The following is a 5826-nucleotide window of genomic DNA, read 5'->3' as shown; positions in this document are numbered from 1 at the left end:
GTGTTTTGATTAGGTGTTACAGGTTTGGCATTAACTTGGAGAAAATGAGACCCTAAGGTAAGAGGCTACTTTCTTTTTCATTGATCTTAGTTCTGTATTTTGGAATTGAAGATGCATTATTAGTATTACAGACCCCACCCTGGTAATTTTCCATTTGGAGTCTGGTGTCTATCACGCTAATGAAGGTTATTCATACGTTCATTGAATGTTCTGTTCCCCATGACTAAAAAACATGAGAAACAGTAAAGGACAGCATCAGGGAGGTGCTGGTTTTTTATTTCATCTGATGCAAATAACGTCAATACTACATAATAAAAATGAGGAAATGAGGTCATATTATTCAGCCTAGGAAATGACTGTAGTTCCTCCTGCATACAAGTACTGTAAAGAGTTATTGTCAAATACTTATGCCTTCATGTTAATCTATAAATGTCAGCTATTCGTAACATTGCCCAGCTACTTCTCTAAAAGATTGTATCTATACCGTAATGAAATGTGACTACTGCTAGTGTAAACACATCCAAACAGGCAGTAAACCGGCTAGTTTAGGAATCAGCAACAACGTTTAGCTGTGGCTCTGTGGTTTCAGCATATACAGCAGATCCAGCTGCTATCCTGAACTCCATGCTGCCTGGCTACACTACTCTTGGCACCCAAACAAGTTTATGTGAGAATGGTCAAAATACCACCTGTGAGTGCAATGTAGTCATTGACTAAACCTTTGTTATTCACAGTTCATCAGAAGTGAGAAGGGATGACTTGATTGCTTTGCCTTTCTTTAAAGAAACATTTGACAGCGCTTAAACATATTGCACTTGAGTTTTTCCAGTTCTCTGCTCAGTAGCTCATTATACGATGCAAAGTCATCTGCTGCTGGGCGTGTGCTTCTTGGTTAGACAGTTATCATGCCATAATCTAAAATCTGTGGTAGTATGAGGCAGATGTAGGTGTTCCTGTGAGCTGATAGGGAGTGCAAAAGTAGGTTGAGCAGAAAAGATGCCTTGCAAAGCAACGATACAGTAGCTTGTCAATGGTCAGTCTGATTTTGTAACTCTTCTTCATATGCTTTGTCACCCCAGGTAAAATTATTAAACTTATTGCTGCAGTAAGTGACTTTTTCTTAACTGTGAACAAGCACATCCCATTTCTTTTACTTTTTTTCAAAACTAGAGTAGGAGGGCAACAAATGAAGAGAAGTAACTGAAGAGTGAGACAGCGCACCAGAGTGATTATATGATGCTGTGAGATTTACCAGTTTGGTGACGATATAAAGCTTGCATTAAAACATTGGCATTCCTTGGAAAGAAAAGAGTGTGTGTGCACTTGATGAAATAGTTAATGTATGTTCCATTTTTGTGCTTGATGGAAAGCCCCATGTATCCTAGACTGTATTAATAGTTGTCTGCTTGCTTTGAGGCAGTTTTTGTGACTGAAAAAAACCACAGTTCTAGTTTTTGTCTAATAATAGGATTGGCTGCTGTGTTGTCTGGAAATTAGACTACTGGGTATTATGCTCCCAGGAGACAAGGCGAGCTATTTTCATCATAGACATCTCGGTGTGCACACTTATGTATATATGATCGTCTGGTTTCTTGCCATATAAGCTGACATTAAGTTTCTTGTAAGATATGCAAAAGCAAAGACAGCATGTCAGTGTGGTGATATAGACATGACTGAGCTGACTGTAAATCTCCTTAAAATATCCTGTTAAACTTCTGCTGAATATTTACTAGCCCACACACATTGTAACAAGGCTGGGTATCAGAAACTCCCAGCTAAAGTGACCTGTCACCCAACTCTATTCATTATTGTGAATACTTCCTAGATTATCCCTGGCTTTGACTATGCTAATTTTATTTTCTATTTCTCATACAATCAGGCAAGCCTGACTGGACTAGACTGGCTGCCAATCGCGCCAAAGCATTAGAAGATCAACAATTCAAACTACTCTTCAGTAATTAAATGAGGTTGACGTAGGAAAAACAATTTATTTTTGTTTGCCTCTTTTTTTTTTGTTGTTTTATGAATGCTAGTGATAAATAGGCTATTCAGACAGCGAGACAATGGACTGCTCAGTCAAACGGTAGAGTGGAGAACTGTTTTCCTTCCTTTTAGGCTGTTAAGAAGAGGCTGCCATTTCTCATTTCTCTGTTTTCCTCAACTCGCAGCCGTTTCTCCCCATGAGTGTTTTCTTACTTATGATCATTTTGGAGCGGCGGGATCATTTTCCCTGACGGTTCTGCTTTTCCTCTCTCCTCCTGCAAAGAGCTTCTGAACAAGAGCTTCTTCTGTCCCAGGCTAAAACGCAAAGAGGGATCCCTTCTAAAACTCCCCGTGTGGGAACTGATAAAGAAGTAGAAATGAAGACTGCTTTTTCTAACGCAAGGAGCTGAGTGTTTTGTTCCAGATCCATCTGTATTCTGGCCCAGCGGGATGAAAGCCACTCTGTGGCTGGATGCCGTGCAACAACGTTGAACTGATGTGCTGTACTAATAAGGTCATTTGAGAGGCAAGCTATTAGCACAGGTGCATTTGTGTACTAATGCGACTGAACTGCTTTGGAAATGGAGTTATCTCGCATGGTGAGGGTTTATAATCAGGTCCTCTGTGTTGTAGTACATGTAAGAATATAATCTCCTCTGCTGCTGTGGGACTTTCAGGCAAAGTTGTTGAGCGGCTTTTCCTCAGTGAAGAAATGGGTGATCGGTGCCTCATCAGCACTTTCCTCTGGCCCCCTCCCGGGCACCTTGCAGGCAGAGGAACAGCATTTTGCCTCTGGGGAGAAAGCCTCTACCCCCCACAGGCAGCCACAGCCTTTCTGCAATTTACATTTCTCCAGGCTGTTCTTGTCCATCACTAACAATGTGGAGAAGAATACTTAGAAGCGTAGCCCAAGGCTCATCTCAAAAAACCCTGAAATATGCCGCGGGAGAGTCAAGTGAGTAGAAAGTGGTGATGCTGCCTCCTGAGCCACCGTGCACGTGCCGGCTGTCCTGGCTGCCTCGCTGTGTGCCAGGCAGCTGCTGGCCCTTAGCTGGGGGAGTCGTAATGAGGACTGGGATGCCTTGGCTGCATCTGTCACCGGGCTTGTTCATCTGCTGGTTTGGTTATGACTAGTATTTCAAATATCTTTAAAAGGATCTGAGGCTTGCCTCGTTACAGTTTGTCAGCACTTGAGGGAAAAATAGGCAAGATTGATTAATGTAGTTTATGGATCCAGAAGTGGTTGTATACATGTTTTGACACTAGGGAGGGAAAGGCGCAAGTGTTTCTCTGTGCTGCCTTCAACTTAATGAGCAGCCCAACTGACATAAAACAGCTCACGTTATTTGAGTGTTCTTTTATAGCGAAGAAAGCCTCCCAAAATGTAAAAGCAAACAAAAAAGTTAAAAATGGGTGGTAGCTGTCACATCTTTTTCAATTAAACTGAGAGTCATTGCGTGGTGATGATTACCTCGTGTTTAATATAAATTATAATGACACGCAAAATAATTGTTCTCATCATTACGCCTTGTTATCTCTAGTTTTCTCTGTAGTACCAAAAGTTGGCTTCAAAAAGCATAATCTTTTTCCTCCAGGCCACTTTGTACCTTGCAGTCCACATCACAATGATCTTTGATGTTCAGATATATTTGCCGTACTGTTACAGACACTGATTAAAGAAGTAGAAGATAATAGAGAGAGGCTTAGACTGTTAGACTACTGCAGAGGTATTAGTTTCTTGTCTATATTTACTGATGAAATTTTAGTCTCCTGGTGTTTGCTGTGACATTTGTAAGTAAGCTTTGAAGATCCCTCCTGGAACTAGTTGACCTGCTACACCAAGTGGGTGCTTAACTTTAACCATGTGTTCAAGTCTTGCTAAATTCATATATGTGTCTTCTCTTTTGCAATGGAATGTACAGCAAGAAACAAATACTAGGCTGCTTCCAAAAGAAGTATTACCACATTATTGTGGTGCTATACCCTGTCTGATAAGCCCTGTCTCACACATGGCACTGGTTTAAGTTGGCATTAGAGGTCTTGGCTTCAGAACCAGTTCTGTGTGTTGCTCAGATGTTTGTCTTTGTTCTGTTAGTGAAACATCATACGTTCACATCTCGGGTAGGTCAGTGGGACTTGCCTAAGTGATTCATTCCTTTCCTGACTCAGTTCTGCAGGAAAAAAAAAAAAAAAAAAAAAAAATTCCCTAATATCTGTCACATGAAGATAAAGTTGAGGTGAGAGGGTGAGTTTCTTGGTTCAAATAAACTCTACTGTTGGAGTCAAATTGCCTAGATGTTCCTGATAGGTGATTGACACAAAGACTGAAAAGAAAAAAGAGAAGAAAATTGCCAGAAATTCTTTCTGGCAAGATCATTCAGATCCTTTGTGGTTTAAAATTAATATTACCTCTTATAGTCCTACTTTGAGTTAAAACTCCTGTTCTTATCATCTTGCTTCTTCAATCAATTATCATGCTGTTCTCAGTGGGCAGCAATAAGACCAAGACATGGTGTTGACAGAGAAGAATATAGAAATTGTTCCGTAAGAATATAGAGAGCCACTTTCCTTCTATCTTTCCACTCTTCCTCCTACTCCCAGTTCTTATGAGTGTGAATCATTCAATTTTGCTTAATGTTTTCAGAAGATACTCTTAATACTGAAATACTTTTCTGGACCACAGTGTTCCTTTTCCCTGTCCTACTTTTCTCTTTTTTTTTTTTTTCCTTTGCAACAGGGTTGTGAGATCTTCCTGCCTCATTCTGCTATATTTGTGCATGTAGAAGATTTAAAGAACTTCCTTTGCTTTCTTTGCGTCTTTGGCATAGCATTCAGCCTTGATCAGTTTTAGTCCCTGGAACTTCATGGATATCTTCCTTTTTTCTTTTCTTTCACTGCCATTTTTTCTTTTTTTCTTTCCTTCCTCCTTATCATTAGTTTAGCACAGGATTGGTAAGGACTGCTTCTGTATGCGCATGTGAATGTCAAGATACAAATATGAAGTTCAGATTGTGAAGCATCTTAGTTGAACAACAATGTACGGAGTAGCTCTGTGCTCATCTGAGCTGTCATAAAAAAGTAGCAATTGCATTTTTGTTTCATTTATAGTTTTAATGTCATTTTGTGTAATTAGCATACTGTTTAGGTGGCTAATACCATCTGCTAAATAAAATTGAAGGAATTCTTAAAGCTGAATTTAGAATTTAGCTTATCTAATCTCATCTATGTATCATAATGCGTGCCTTTTGGATCTGAACTGCAAAAAATATACTCTTTGGTTTTAGTATTTTTTAAACCACCAAATTTCATTTTGTTATCCGTGTTGAATAGTTTGTAGTGTTAATTTCCTCTTTATTCTACCATTACTAATGCAGCAAGCAAATGTATTTGCTATACAAACTGTTTCAAAAAATCACAAGTTAGTTTTGTGCCATTTACATAAATTTGTTATCATTTAAAAGGCACCCAAATTTGTTCTCAGCCAAGAGTTGCTGCTCTGATTTAAAAAAAAAGAAAAAAAAAAAAAGAAAAAATCCATGTCATTGTAGAGATTGTGTGCTCTAGTTCTGTGCACTTGGGTAGAAGTAAATACTTGCCCTGGTTTGAGGTAAAACAGGACCAATTTTGTTCAGTAACTTTACTTCTTAGCTGGGCCTCTTCTAACTACTGAAATTAATAGCATATTGTGCAGAAACTGTTTGCTCCCAAAGTGGTAAGAGCTATGTTTATAGTTGATGCCAAGGAATGATATGTGGAGAGGCTCGCTCTTATGCGTATTGCTATAACACCCAAGAGCAGCTGACTTGGTTATTTGCCGTTGGAGGGTCGGAAGTGGAAAGGTGT

General features: G+C 39.4%; 1 protein-coding gene across 1 annotated transcript in view; it reads left to right on the top strand.

Moving 5' to 3' along the window:
- Positions 1–5826, top strand: part of TMTC2 (transmembrane and tetratricopeptide repeat containing 2) — a 159450-nt gene that overhangs the window by 50597 nt on the left and 103027 nt on the right. The gene's annotated exons all lie outside the window — the stretch shown is intronic.

This window comes from Charadrius vociferus, unplaced genomic scaffold (genome assembly GCF_000708025.1).
Source record: "Charadrius vociferus isolate BGI_N301 unplaced genomic scaffold, ASM70802v2 scaffold72, whole genome shotgun sequence".
NCBI classification, from domain to species: Eukaryota; Metazoa; Chordata; class Aves; order Charadriiformes; family Charadriidae; genus Charadrius; species Charadrius vociferus.
Note: the sequence above shows the minus strand (reverse complement) of the source record. Positions and strands in the feature narration are given on the sequence as shown.